This window comes from Nansenia antarctica (genome assembly GCF_963989245.1).
Source record: "Nansenia antarctica genome assembly, chromosome: 2".
Lineage (NCBI taxonomy): Eukaryota > Metazoa > Chordata > Actinopteri > Argentiniformes > Microstomatidae > Nansenia > Nansenia antarctica.
Window position 1 is genome coordinate 48,520,498 of NC_137675.1, and position 15,003 is coordinate 48,535,500.

At 40.5% G+C, this 15,003-nt stretch overlaps 1 pseudogene across 1 annotated transcript in view; it reads left to right on the top strand.

Annotated features, from left to right (window-relative positions):
- The window catches only part of LOC308151673 (piwi-like protein 1), a 61,316-nt pseudogene extending 60,799 nt beyond the window's left edge, over nt 1-517 (top strand). Inside the window, exon 20 of the transcript in view lies at nt 401-517. The product of the transcript in view is annotated as a piwi-like protein 1 (transcript). The remainder of the gene's footprint in view (nt 1-400) is intronic.
- Nucleotides 518-15,003: the final 14,486 nt, after the last annotated feature.

Consider the following 15,003-nt stretch of genomic DNA (forward strand, 5'->3'; position numbering starts at 1 on the left):
ATCATAGCTATCAAAACGTGAGGTCTGTTGTGACGGGGAGAGAGGGGGGGATCTTGGGAGTTTGGAACATCAGGGCATTCAAAGCGAGATATATTTACTCAGAGATTGTTTTATAACATGATTCTTTGCGTGTGGATATGTCTACTTTAGAATAATGAAAACAACAAATGCACAAAATTACAGGGTAAAAGTCTGCTTAAACTATTCTCTTGGTCAGTAATTCAAATGCAGGCATGAACAGGGTAGTTCACATTGAAACACATCTTAAACCTACTGATGTATCCACATTGGTTATGAAATCAAACGTACTGTATTTACATAGGGTTTTCCCATTTCAGGCATGCAAGTTGTTTTTTGATGCATAAATTGTCGTTGATTTTGTCTCCCCCAATTATTTCAGGGGATCATCCGAGTGCCTGCACCCTGCCAGTATGCCCACAAGCTTGCTTTCCTGGTGGGACAGAGCATCCACAGAGAGCCCAACATGAACCTGGATGACTTCCTCTACTACCTGTGAGAGGGCAGCAGCTACCTGAAGAGCACTTTGGAGTGAACTTGTTTTCCTTTCGTTTGTTACGCTAATGCATTTACAATTACATTTTTGGCATTTAGCAGACGCCTTATTCCAAAGCGACTTACAATCACAAACTAATGCAATTTGAATTGCTATTTTATTTTATACTACTGTTCTTTGGAAAATTATTTATTACAGATGGTCAAACTTCGGTGCAAAGTTTTATTTTGTGTTTTTTCTTTTTTTGTTCTTTTACTAAGATCAAGTTGCATGATACTGTTTGAAAATGTTGTTACTGCAGCTGTCATTTTGGCTGTCTCCCTGTTTTCACTATCATGGTGAAGGTTAGGGTTTGCTTTTCTTTTATGTAGTACAAGCCACATTGTCAGACAGAAATTTTGCAGCGAAGTTGCACTTATGACCCTTTTGTTTTAGAGAATTAAAAAGAAAAAAAATAAACTCTATTTTTGCACAGTGTTTGAATGTGCGGATGCTGTTATTTTGCACTCTAGCAATTTAAAAAGTTTTAAATAAAGTGCAGTTAGTTGTGAGTTGAAGGATTGTGTTTTGAAACATTAAATAAATAAATATTAACTGAATTACCAGTGTCATTGCATTCTTAAATACAGTACGTATCAAGCAAATATAGAGAATTGGTCAATGGAAATCGTCATCCCATGTTAGATTTCATCGCTAACCACCATTTTTAAATACCACAACAGATTTCGCTCTCGGAAAATGTCACTTACTGTTTCTGTAATAACTTATTAATAAAGATTTGAAAAAATATGATAACCATCGTATTATCTTAGTTTAATGTCATCTCAATGCATCATAGAACTTTTATTTACAACAAGCATAACCCAAAAAATCGCTATTATGGCGATGTGCTGTGCCTATGCTGTTCCTCAGTCCAGCGCGCTTCATCCCCCTTCTAAAACTGCCATCTCCCCTTTCCATCCCGTATATCATTTTATCAATGAACATTGTATTACTGTTATTTCAACATTTAAGCCTCTTTCACACACAGTTCCCTGTAACTTCAATGGAATCCCAAGCTGTGCCGTTCAGCCATTTTCGCCATTCACTCATGAGTCAAATGCCGGTAGATTCGCGTCTTGCTCCCTTTAACACATGTGGCGTTTCCCTGGTTGCGAGATCTAAACTACTAGAACTGAAAGCGGCAGGTAACAGGCACGTAACATCATGGGCGTCAGCAGCTTTTTGAATGTGTCCCCCCGAATTTTTTTAAATAGTAGATTCAATTTCCTGCATTCTGGTGCGTTTTACACCCAAAATAATCTCCCTCTTTCTTTGTTTTTCCTTGGAGCTGGCATGGTCTGCAATTACTGACTACTATTATGTTTTGGTTTAACTCACAGAGGCCTGACACTGACACGTGGCACTTTTTAGGTACTTTATTAAATATGAAGATTCAAAAAGAATCAAAGAGTGAATTAGAAAAGAATGAGGTAACTTTGAGTCAACAAATTGAATAAAAAGTTATGAGGAAACATAAAATATGTACCTAGGCTACTCAGAGCCTATTACAATCAAACTTAGCCCTCTTCAGTGCATTGCAGAACATACAACTATAACAAACAAAACAAAAATCAAAGAGTGAATTAGAGCTGTCTCCACTGCCCCTGCCTGCTGCCCCTGCCTCTGACTCACTCTCACTCTCAACCACCTATATCAGGAGAAATGGGGATGCATTGAGCACTTGTTCATATTGTTTTTCTCTAATAGAACATTTGACATAGAAATACAATCATCAATACAAAAAATACAATCACAAGCATTTTAGAAATAGAAAAATAAATGGAACAGGTGTTTTCTTCTTATTTTTTAACCCTAGCTCAAGCAATCAGATGCAAAATTGATTCTTTGGGTGGGTGCAATGGCCAAATTAAATAGTGCAAATGCTCAGGGCAATGAACACGGGCAGGAGATGCAATAATGACAGGACAGGTAAGCACTGTGAGGTGTTTGTCGCCATTCTGTGCTTTTGATGACATTTCGCCTGTGTCTGTTCTGCATTTAAACATGTCTAACCGCACTAGTAATGCCTAACAAAACTGCTAGTGCCATATAGCTGATCTAGCTCGTATTTGGTTGCTAGTAGGCTATGCTAATTCTATTGCTAATACAGAGAATGTCTCATAAGGTGCTAACATTCTTATCAGAAAAGCTGGCTGTGTTTGACCTTGGGAGAACGCAATGTTGCTGTTTGGCCACTCACGGGAAAACTTGGATGACTTTGACTTACTTTTCTCTTCTTAGAAAAAAAAAATCCTTATATCCATCTTGGTGGATGATCTAAATATCGTCTTGCCTCAGTCTGAATGTTTTGAATCTGCGTGCGTGTCTGATGCTGCGTGCCGTTAAAAACAGAAGTAAAACGCGGAGTGGATTTCTGGATATGGGCAATCCCCTACTCATAAAGTGGAACGGATTTGATTGTGAAGCAATGAAAATAACGCTGACCAGTCATGCAACATATTTTTGATGGCAAATGTGGGGGGGTCCAAACGACCTTGTTTCAAAGGTGGGGGGGACACGTCCCCCCCCAAATATATGGTGGTGACGCCCATGCGTAACATCCATATGCTGTATATATAAAAATACATATATTTGACTACCAGCAAGACACCGGAGCACTCGTATCGTACGTATCTATAACAAACGCGGAGATTGTATGAGCCCCGCGTCAGTCAGCCTTTCCGTTATATATCTAACGTTACATGTTTTAAGGCTGATCTGTGCATGATAGTGCTGCATTATGTTGATCTATTTATATCGATCTATTCTTGCCAATTCCTTATTACCAGTGGAAAGGGGGAAGGCTAAAACACTTTCTGACTTTGAATGGAATAGATAGGTTTTTCCTTTCAATGGAGGAAGCATGATACTCGTGCAAAAAGAGCATCAATCACTCAAACTGTATTGAAGCAATGACTGAACCTATGGTTCATGACTTTAACATTTTTACATAGTCCTACAGTATATTTACTGCATTTTAAATGCCTGTTACTGTAGGATGAGAATTGTACAGAAAGTTATACAGGATGTTTTTTTATACATTCTTTTTGGGCAGTCGCAGTTCAAATCTCATGTATAAGTAGTTCAGAAAAAGCAGTTTCTCTTAAAGGTGGATGGAAAGATGGAATGGTGAACAAAATGATGTAGGAGATGATGGTGGGGGAAAAAGTTTCATTTCACATACTGTACAAACTCTGGACCAGAGACATAGTTGGACATCTGCACATCCTTGAGGATAGTATATTGATAAATACATTGGCTTTCAATTCATCATACATTCACTACTCTATGTGCTAGTTGGGTGTTGATACACATACAGTACTTTTGCCCAGTGCCACTAAAAACACAGCCTGGCATACAGAAATAGCTCAGTTTCATAAATGAAATAGTGATAAGTAGCTCTTTTGGCTTCGGTTGGCTGTGGCTCAGCCGGTAGAGCCAGTGTCTAATGATCACAAGATCGGCAGCTCAGGCGGTTCTAACCCCGGCTGTCCACGTGTTGAGGTGTCCTTGAGCGAGGCACTGAACCCCTAATTGCTCCAGGGTTACCTTATATGGCTCTAGAGCATAAATACATTTCGTTGTACAAAGGCTGAACCTTCTTCTGTTAACCTAGATTCTGGAAGAAGTTGAAAACAACATTCTTATTAGAATGCAAGTTTGGAATCATGTTCTCAACAGAACAATATTAATACTATGAAACTTTCTACTGAATACTAATTCACTCGCACATGCTTTGTTGGACATGAATAATGTTGACTTGCACTTGACTCCTAAACCCAGATTTTATTGAATATTCATCTTCAGTTGCATTTCCTTCATGTTCATTGTCACTTACCCAGACATGCACTACAATGGGATTATAAGGCAGAGTGAACTGTAGGGTACGTTGCAAGTATAACATGAAAAACATGTTTTAATTTTCATAGACAGTGTTACATACTCTCCTGTGACAAGTAATAACAAATCAAAACTTGTTTTCTCCATCTGGGCAGTTGGCATTCAGTTTCTCTTTTACCTCAGAGAAAACGTGGTACACCTTTACATTTACCTCCATTAATAGTAGAACAAGTTAAAAAGACCAAGCTACTTGGCATTGTGCTGGATGCTAAACTTACATGGACTGAATATTGATATTATTGCAACTAAAATGGGTAAGAGCATTGCCGTAACAAGGAAATGTTCTAAGTATGTAACATCAGACACTGAACCAAGTGATTCAAGCTTTAGTTCTGTCACACCTTGAGTACTGTCCAGGCATTTGGTCATCTGCTGCTAAGAAAGATCTAAGAAAACTCAAAATCGCTCAAAACAAAGCTGCTAGATTAGCTCTCCACCAGGGGCGGATTTAGGATCGTAGGAGATCCGGGGCTTAGCCCAGAGGGAGAATATAATGTGCGCGGAAAAATTTGCCTTCAACCTTCAACTTACCACCACCTTAAAGCGGACAAAAGGCACTGGAGAACACATATACATTCACACCCTTTAATGAAGCAAACTAATTGTGGTGGTTCTGGGCACAGAGGGAGGTCAGCACACGTAGCTCCCCCTGTCAGTCACCATCATTTATATTTGTATAGAATTACATAATTGATGGGCTGAGGCTAGTTATGTTACAGTATGTATATCAGGGCAGACTCTGTGCTCACCACTTATATTGTATTTAGAGTCTTGTCCTGTGTTATATGACGATATTACATGTATTGTTGGCCTGTGTATAGTACTGTGAAATCAAATCCCCCCTGGGACATTAAACAAACTTAGTTAGTTAGCGTTACATCTTAGGATATATTTGAGTCATGTTCTGTATACATACAGACTACCATAAGGGCATACTTAATGTGGTTACTTCATGTTTACTAGCTGTAACATTAACGTTACATCATTCTTTTTCACTTGTTACTCAGTCAACCAGAGTGCAGATATCAAAGACTATCAGCCTGTTATTCACTTTATTTGTATAAGTATTATCCTTTGTTTGATTTCTTACCATGTACCGTAACAGTACCTTGCTATGTTTCATTTTCATTACAACATAACGTTATGTTATGATAGCCAGCTAGCATTAGCAAACCGGAAAAGTAGTGTCAGTGAGTCAGTCACCTTTCTAATAAGATTCACAAACCTGAAACATCATCTATGTCATCACTGCTGGTGATGTCATTGTTGTCAGCTGCTGATACTGCTGCTGCAACAAGGCGCTTGTTTTGTTGAAAACAACTTTGGGATATCCATGATTAAAATTTTGCAAGTCAGGCACTGATTGAAATCACTTCTTCTTCAGGGCAGGGCAGGCTACGCAGTACGCAGGCTAATGTCGCACAGCTGCTGCCTCTCTGTTGGACTCCGGTACTGCATGTTACTCACGAGAGTTTTTTTTGTTGTTGTTGAAAGTAAAACATTCGGGGCTTTTCAGAAAACATCCGGGGCTTGAGCCCAAGTAGCCACCCCCTAGCGCCGCCCCTGCTCTCCACTGTACAATGCGTACACAAGTTTTGGAAATGCATAGAAATCTCGCTTGGCTTCCTGTAGAAGATAGATTACAATCAAGTCTTCTGATCTTATTCAGGAATGTCATTAATGACACGAAACCACAGTACTTTTCTGACCAAGTAGTGTATATCAGAAATGAAAACAATTATCTGACCAGACAGGCCATTTCAGGACATCTCTTACCACCTAGACCTAGGACAAATCTTCTCAAATCTACTGTAATTTACAGAGCCATTACAGGAGGGAACTCTTTACCCAAGCATGTTAGTAAAACTAATTCTAGATGCACTTTCAAGAAAACAATAAAAGAGCACTTAATACAATTAACTCTGAAAGAACAATAGATGATTTATCTCGTTTGCTGATCTGTTGTATTTTGATTTATTTATTTATTTATTTTTCATTTATTTTGTTATTATGATGTATGTATGTATACAATGTTTGTATGTATATAGTCGCCTGACTTGAACCCCATAGAGAATCTCTGGTGGGATTTGAAGAAGGCTGATGCAAAACGCAATCCCAAGAATATTACTAAACTGGAGGCCATTGCCCATGAGGAATGGGCTAAGATTCCTCAGGAATGCTGTCAGAAGCTGGTGTCTGTCTATGCATCATGTTTGCAGCAGGTCATAACAGCAAAAGGGTGCTCTACTAAGTACTGAAGATGTTTGTCATGAAGGGGTTGAATCATTTTGAGACTGCAGCAGTCATTAAAAGTAGCATTTTGAACTAAAGAGGGGCTAACTAAAGAGGGGTTAACTAAAGAGGGGCTAACTAAAGAGGGGTTAACTAAAAAGGGGTTAACTAAAGAGGGCCTAACTAAAGAGGGGTTAACTAAAGATAATTATTTCTGTTTGATGACAGCAAGACTTATTCGGTGATATTGTTACCATTTTATACAAAAGTTGTCAAGAAATGAAAAAATCAATAAAATACTGATTACAAAAAAAGAGGGGCTAACTAAAGAGGGCCTAACTAAAGAGGGGCCAACTAAAGAGGGGCTAACTAAAGAGGGGCTAACTAAAGAGGGGCTAACTAAAGAGGGGCCAACTAAAGAGGGGCTAACTAAAGAGGGGCCAACTAAAGAGGGGCTAACTAAAGATGAGCTAACTAAAGAGGGGTTAACTAAAGAGGGGTTAACTAAAGAGGGGCTAACTAAAAAGGGGCTAACTAAAGAGGGGTTAACTAAAGAGGGGCTAACTAAAGAGGGGTTAACTAAAGAGGGGTTAACTAAAGAGGGGTTAACTAAAGAGGGGCATCAGTGTGGCTGCATGTTATCTACATAGACTACCAACCTATATTAAACAGCGTTCAAAACCATTGGCTGCATTTCCAGTAAGTAAAGCCTGGTCCTCCAGTGTCTCCCGCCAGACTGCGACTGCATTAATACTTTAATACCCAGAGCTGGCAGAGGGTCAGGGAGTGTGGAATTGGCAGCAGCAGAAAGACTTGTGTGATGCTGATCTGGGTGATAAGCAGCCAAAAGGCCAGTCAATACATTGTGCTGAATTTAAAGCTGCCCGCTCGCAGCCGTAGTCTCTCTGTATGTGTGTGCATGCGTGCGTGCGTGCTTGTATGTGCATGCGGTTATTTGCAGCTCTATGCACACGTGCTTACTTACTTACTTTTGGTTGGAGGCTAAACTGCATTTTGTTGTATAGTACTCTGCAATGACAATAAAGTTGAATCTAATCTAATCTAATAACAATATTCTGATGATTCGTTGGAGCAAATAACACACAGTAAATGAGATAGAATTGAGATGTTTATCATACAGAAGATAATGGATATGTTACATTAGAGAGAGTATCAGTAGTTTACTTTACAGTACCATTGCGATGTGTATCAGGACAACTTCAAACTGTCCGTTGGTGTAGCCAATAGGATTCCAACAACATACAGTACACTCTGTCTATTGCCCATGCACAGGCCATGAAAAACAATCTCTATGATGTGAGAATAACAGGAGTGTGTGTGTGTGTGTGTGTGTGTGTGTGTGTGTGTGTGTGTGTGTGTGTGCATGGTACCATTAAATTGAATCGATGCTGAGCAGATTATGTTCCACAGCAGGCAATAGAGTAATCTAATTTTCCTAACCCGCTTACTGATATCATGGTATCCTTATTATTCAGAATCCCCTCTTGTACTACTTTTGCAATCAAATGTGGGAGCTAAATGGGTACATAGCTATTGCTATAAAGGCTTTGATCTTGCTTTGTTTGTATGATTTTTGTTCAAATGGGTCAGTGAGGTTGGAGGACACAGTGCTGACCATGATAGATTGGACACAGACTACTCTTGTATGTATTGAGTCAGAAACACCCCAAATGTTGATAGTGATGACGATAATGATTTTTAAAACAAGATAACCAATTTGGAATTCAGTGTTAAACTACAGTACATTACATGTTTCTGTGAGAGGAAAGCGCCCACTCAATTGTGTTGGGCCTGGATGTCTCGCAGTGGTTGATTAGTGTAAGTGTGGGATCCACACTTGCTGGGGGCTGCTGGGCCAGCTTGAAGCCTGAAGCGCATTCATCAACGTCCCTGGCAGGGGAGGGGGCACCTTTCTCAGCCTCACACTGCTCAGCTTTCAGCTCTTTTTTTTTGCTTTGGCCTTTGTTGTTTTATAAGGGAAACGGTGGCGTTTGAAGGAATATTCTTTGCAACAAATAAAAGATGCTTTCATAGTATGTGTCCTTATCATTGGAGTGAAAGGTGGTGTGATAGATAAAACTATTTTCAGAAGCCACACCACTGTTTTATCACTTACTGACTACTTACTGCTAACAATATTTGCCTTGTATCATGCTCAACTTATCGACTGACATTTGCTCTAGCAAATGAAGGATTTGCTAGAGCAACATCTATTGAGTTGGCTGAACACTATGCCCCTAACAATATATTTGCCTTGTATCATGCTCGTTGACTGACTTCTGTGTGAAACCTGCAGGATGCATTCTATGACACAGATCCTTATGGAACTTGAAGAATGGGAAACATTCATCTGAGATTGTGCACTTTGTTTCCAAAGGAAATAAGTTACTGGAACAGTAGTTATTGAAGGACAAGCCAAGCAATCCTCAAACAGAATGGCCAGTTGTTGTTTTGGGGAGCAACCATTCAGTTTTTATGACCTCATCTTTCTAAAGGGGGTTTCCAGGTGTTCAATTAGGACATTACACGGAGTACTTACTTCTCATTTGCATTTAACTGCCCTGTCATAAACATTTACACAAACAGTTGTCATTATATAGACAGACCCTGTCCGTGGTGATTTGTGTTAGGTCTCTTCTTTTCTCTTTTCTGTTGGGTAATCTTCAACTAATTTACAATGTGCAATGTGTGATTACCAAATAGGAACAATTTAGAATGCCCCCCCCCCTCACTCACTCTCTCCTTTTCAGGCAGGTAAACAGTGACTGGAGTGATTCCTCTCAGACTGGTCCCTCAGGTCTGAATCTGTAATCAGTCTTAGATCTCAGACATGAAAGACTTACGTACATCTTCCTCAAAATGCCCTCTAAGGTGCCACGTTCTTTTCTAAAGGATGAAGGGGAGATGGGAGGAAGAGGTTTGAAGGAAGAGATATTGTAACTTGCAATCGAACCCTCTTAATAGAATGTTGAGAGGACAATTTAACTTTTTTTTTTACTATACGTCACAGAATCCTTAATACTTCACATCCGAATCATGAATCTTTCATCAAAGTCAGGAGGAACACAGAAACAAGAAAGCGAATGATCCGTTCCAACTTCTGGTCTTAATTATGAGTGCTGGTTTAAGTTTGAGCCCAAGATGATCTTTCTATTATTTTAAGTGCCTGTAAGGAGGAGAGTTCCTATCAAACAAATAGCATAGCAAATACAGGCCTTATAACTATGAAAGCAACTACTGTATGAGCAACCAACAAAATGTCACACACTCTACCTATAGGTATCTGGCAGTCCCTCTCCCTTCCTCTCTCTCTTCCTAACTCCAGGAGTGGAGTCAGGTGTGTAGGAGTCAGGTGACCGGCTGGTCTTCATTACCACCTTATAGCCTTCCATAAATACCCGGTCCAGCCTTCACCACTCTGGCAGATCGTAACTTCAGTCTACCTGTTAAGTCCCACTTCCAGCCATTGATATTATTCTACTCTGTCAGTTAGCCTGCATTCCTACCCTGTTCTCCCTTTGCCCACAGTTTTCCTGCCACCTACACCAGCCTGCCTGTCTGCCCCACCTGCCTGCCAGTCTGCCCCACCTGCCTGTCTGCCTGTTGGCCCTGTCTACATCCCTGCCTCGCCTGCTATTGCCTCACCTTACCGTCTGTCCTCCTGCCCACCTGCCCTCTCTACTTGCCTGCACTGCCCTACCTGCCCTCTCTACCTGCCTGCACTGCCCTACCTGCCCTCTCTACCTACCTGCCTGCACTGCCCTGCCTGCCCTCTCTACCTGCACTGCCCTCTCTGTCTGCCTGCCCTCTCTACCTGCCTGCAATGCCCTGCCTGCCCTCTCTCCCTGCCTGCCCTCTCTACCTGCACTGCCCTGCCTGCCCTCTACCTGCACTGCCCTCTCTGCCTGCACTGCCCTGCCTGCCCTCTCTGCCTGCACTGCCTGCCCTCTCTACCTGCCTGCCCTGCTTGCTGACCCTGCTGATCTGCCTGCTTCACTATAAAAGCTCTGCCCCTATTCCCCGGAATCAATAAATACACCCAGCTTTGGGTTTTACTCTCCATCTGCCTCTTGTGTTCTGCACTAGTCTGGTTGTCACAAATAAAGAGAGTTGACTCAGTAGTAAGAGGGCATTGGCTGGCAACCATAGTTAACATATATGTCGTTTTACTGTCTAAACTTCCTTCCATTATCCTTATCAGCCAACATAGTGAATTCAAATCATATCTTTCATACAAGCACAACATTGACTTCAGAACATCAATTTCTGGGGGGAAGTAACCACACATTTCACTTTCCCCTTTGAACATCCAGAGGAAATTAGATGCAGTATGTCCATCCAGAATCCATGTTCAGCTCTGTTATGTGCTTTTCCACAAAAACAGGCATTTCCCATTGATCTTGGCTACATCAAAACAAATGATGTTGATGAGACGGACCAGAGAGGGACTACGGAATGCAATCATAAGCAGCATCAAAACATGTCTTCTAGTTTAATGCTACTGTACATCTTAATACATATAACAAGATAAAAAAATTACATTCCACATAATTTGATTATTACTTTCATTTCTTAATTCGGGTAGCACAAGAAAACATTCAATTAAATATTGAGTGACAATTACTGTAATGAATACAGTATGTAATTCATGTTTAATGTGCTTTTGCATCTATTTTTGTGAATATCAACAAATGTCTTGTAGTGTTACAGTTTATCCTACTGACTTGAAGTCAGGTAGGCCTAGCTGGGGCAACATGGGTTTGTGGGAGCCACGCCTGTACTTTGCTACCACCTAGTGGACATATTTTAGATTGGAGCAAATCGCATGTGACTAGATTGTGAAAAAGGGAGGTAGAGCAGGGGTCTTCAACCTTTTTCAACCCAAGGACCCCTTGGACGAGAGACAAACAGAACAGGGACCCCCACATGTAATATATCTTTTTAAATGTCTCACATTTTAAAGCCTATAATAACTTTTATATTTACTTCATTCACCTTTTCTTTCACCTTATTAACCTATTTATATACTGGGTTATTAGCCTATATGTGTTTATGATTGATAAAACGTTCATGCATAATTATGATTGGTTATTGTTGTCGTTGTTGTTGTTGTTGTTGTTGTTGTTGTTGATGAGGCTTATTTTCTATTATTATTATTTTTCAACAATGAAACTTTTAGCTTCAGGAAGCCAGGTATGCCTACCTCAGTGAGATGACTGGCCCTGGTTGGTGGTACACAGCTTGTCTATTCTGGGGGAGATGGAGGTTGTCAGGCAGAGCATCATGTCATCCTCAGGCTGCAGTCTGGAACAGTATTTGCTCTTCAGGTAGGTGAGGGAGGAGAATCCTCTTTCACAAAGATAAGTTGTTGCAAAAGGCAAGAGGCTCATCGAGAACTGGGTGAGAGGCTGTGACTCGTACACATTATTGTGTGTACTGTCTGTGGTTAGGTCGATCAGCTGATCTTCCTCAGCGGCTGTCAGGTTTAGGCGTCGGATGCATTGTCTTTGCATGGAAACCGTATCCATGTCTTGTGCTTTCTCCAAGACTCAGTCTCAGAAAAGTACTTCTCAAATTGACTTTCGAGTGCCTCCAAGTGATCAACAATTGCGCATTTCACGTCAGGCGAGGCACCGCGGAAACCGCAGATTTTTTTTTTTTTCAGCTGACGTTATGTGAGACTCTAGAATCATGGGCATCATTTATTTTGTAAATAGTTTTTGTCAAAAGTAGCTTATTATTGCCTATTAATGCTTGTACTTTACTCAATATCATTTGTTATATTTGTTAATTCTCACTGATTATTTTGGTGAGTATCTGCAGTACCTCTGCGGACCCCCTAGGGGTCGCGGACCCCCGGTTGAAGACCACTGAGGTAGAGGTCTCCCCGAAATGTCCATGGTCGAAGTGATTACTGCGCTATTACTACCAAAATATAGTTCTCTCTCCTACCCAACTGTATAGCCTACTATACAATGAGTATATGTACAGTGTATAGTAAGACATTTGTTTTACTTCCTTTGAGTCGAAAATAATGCCCGTGTATTCAATAAATAACATATTTATAGAATTCAGTATTCTGTGAACCAATGAATGATACGAGAATTGTATTACGTGCGCAGTAATACTCAGGTTGAGAAGCCCTACAAATAACCTGATACAATTCGTATCGCAGACAGTTGAGATTTGAAAGAAGTCACTATGTAAGTACATCTAAGGCGTTCTATGAGAAAATAGAGCTAGCTAAAGGATGTTTATTACCTTACATGCTGCCACCCAGTGAGCAATAGACGTCTTTTCAACCTCGCGTCTACAATATAAACCAATATAAACCAGCTATATTACGGCTATATTTTCTACTTATCTTAAATGCATGAAAACCGTTATTAAACCCCTCTAAACTGTCAGAATACGTCCCAGACGTCATGTAGTATGAGATTCCATGTAGTCTAGCATAGTTATTCATGCGGAAGTGGTGGTTTAAATTGTGTCTATACGTCGCTGTCCTTTAACCCAGATAAATGCGGTCTGTGTCTAAACCTGTTTTAGTCTAGCAGCACGTTGAGTTTAAATTAATACCCTAAACGCCTGTAGATTGTCAAAATATGTACCAGACCGTCATTTAGTCTGAGATTCCATGTAGTCTAGCATAGTTATTCATGCAGAAGAGGTGGTTTAAATTGCGTCTTTACATCGCTGTCCTTTAACCCAGATAAATGCGGTCTGTGTCTAAACCTGTTTTAGTCTAGCAGCACGTTGAGTTTAAATTAATACCCTAAACGCCTGTAGATTGTCAAAATATGTACCAGACCGTCATTTAGTCTGAGATTCCATGTAGTCTAGCATAGTTATTCATGCAGAAGAGGTGGTTTAAATTGCGTCTATACATCGCTGTCCTTTAACCCAGCTAAATGCGGTCTGTGTCTAAACATATTTTCTACTTATCTCAAATGCATTAAAACCGTTATTAAACCCCTCTAAACTGTCAGAATACGTCCCAGATGAGTTGATACATCCACACACGCACGTTTGACAGGCAGAGTGATAATGACACGTGGCTTTGGTGTGTGAAGCTTTTAATTGAATAAATGTGCTTGTTTTAAACATTTTAAACATTTTAAACATTTTATTCATTTATTCACTAGCATCTTCCAATCCCGGGCCATGGCTAGCTGTCCAGCTTCTGGTTTGGTTGGAGGATGGTTGGACTTTTTCTGTCCCTCTCGGATTAATGTTGGTGCCGTGATGGAATTGGTTGCTTTCAAGGGCAAGGAGTTGGTGGTATTCCTCTTGCTCTCAAGAGCTGCTGCCAGGCTCTTGAGGACCTGGTTGTGCCTCCAGGTGTAGCGGCCTTGTGTGAGGCTGGTCTTACAACCGGACAAGATGTGTTTGAGAGTCGCTGGAGTTGGGCAGAGGGCACAGGTTGGGTCCTCACCATACCACTGGTGAAGGTTTTTTGGAGATGGGAGCACATCATAGGTAGCTCTGATGATGAAGCTGATGTTGCTTGCCTCCATTCCCCAGAGCTCCCTCCAGCTGAGCTTTCTCCTTTCCAGACCAGCAAAATCTTATTTTGGAGTTAACATCTCTTAACATTTTGTGTTAATTATAATGTACTCATTATAAATAAATGTCAGGTAGTCCCAATACACCTCCTGCTCATTATGAAGCACAGAAATGCCTGACAGGTCTGAGGGCCAATCACTCGTCCCCATTCTGCCTCTGTTAGCCAATGAATGAGCCAGAAAGGACAAAAGGGGGAGGGACTGAGGTGACCGGAAGCCTTAGTATGACTTTTAAATTACTTGATGATTTTATTTCATTTCTTTAATTTCTTATTTTTATACATTTTACCCACTTATGGGATGATATATATTTATATATATCCATGTGCTGGCATTTTTACCATCACTTAATGAATAATAAAGTATTACTTGAGCAATTGACAAGAGCAGTTCAATGAAGCGTCGCTCTTACCATACGTCATCGCACCACACACCTCCAATCCTCGGCGCGGAAGGACACATAGAAGTTTCACTAGAAGTTTCCCAGCGAAAACATCACATTTTCAGTGAAGCAAGTCGAAAACCCTGTCCTTTCACCACGAAGGTTTGTACAAATTCATTAACTGGGTATTTGAAGGGGTATTTGCGGGTGAGTACAAAAATACGTTGTTGTGAACAAACCATGCTGTCGAAGAACGTAAATGAAACTAGCTAAGCGGTTAGCAAGTGCTAACCTACGACACAAAGCTACGTTAACGTTATCTAGATTTTTAGATACGTTTTTAGAGT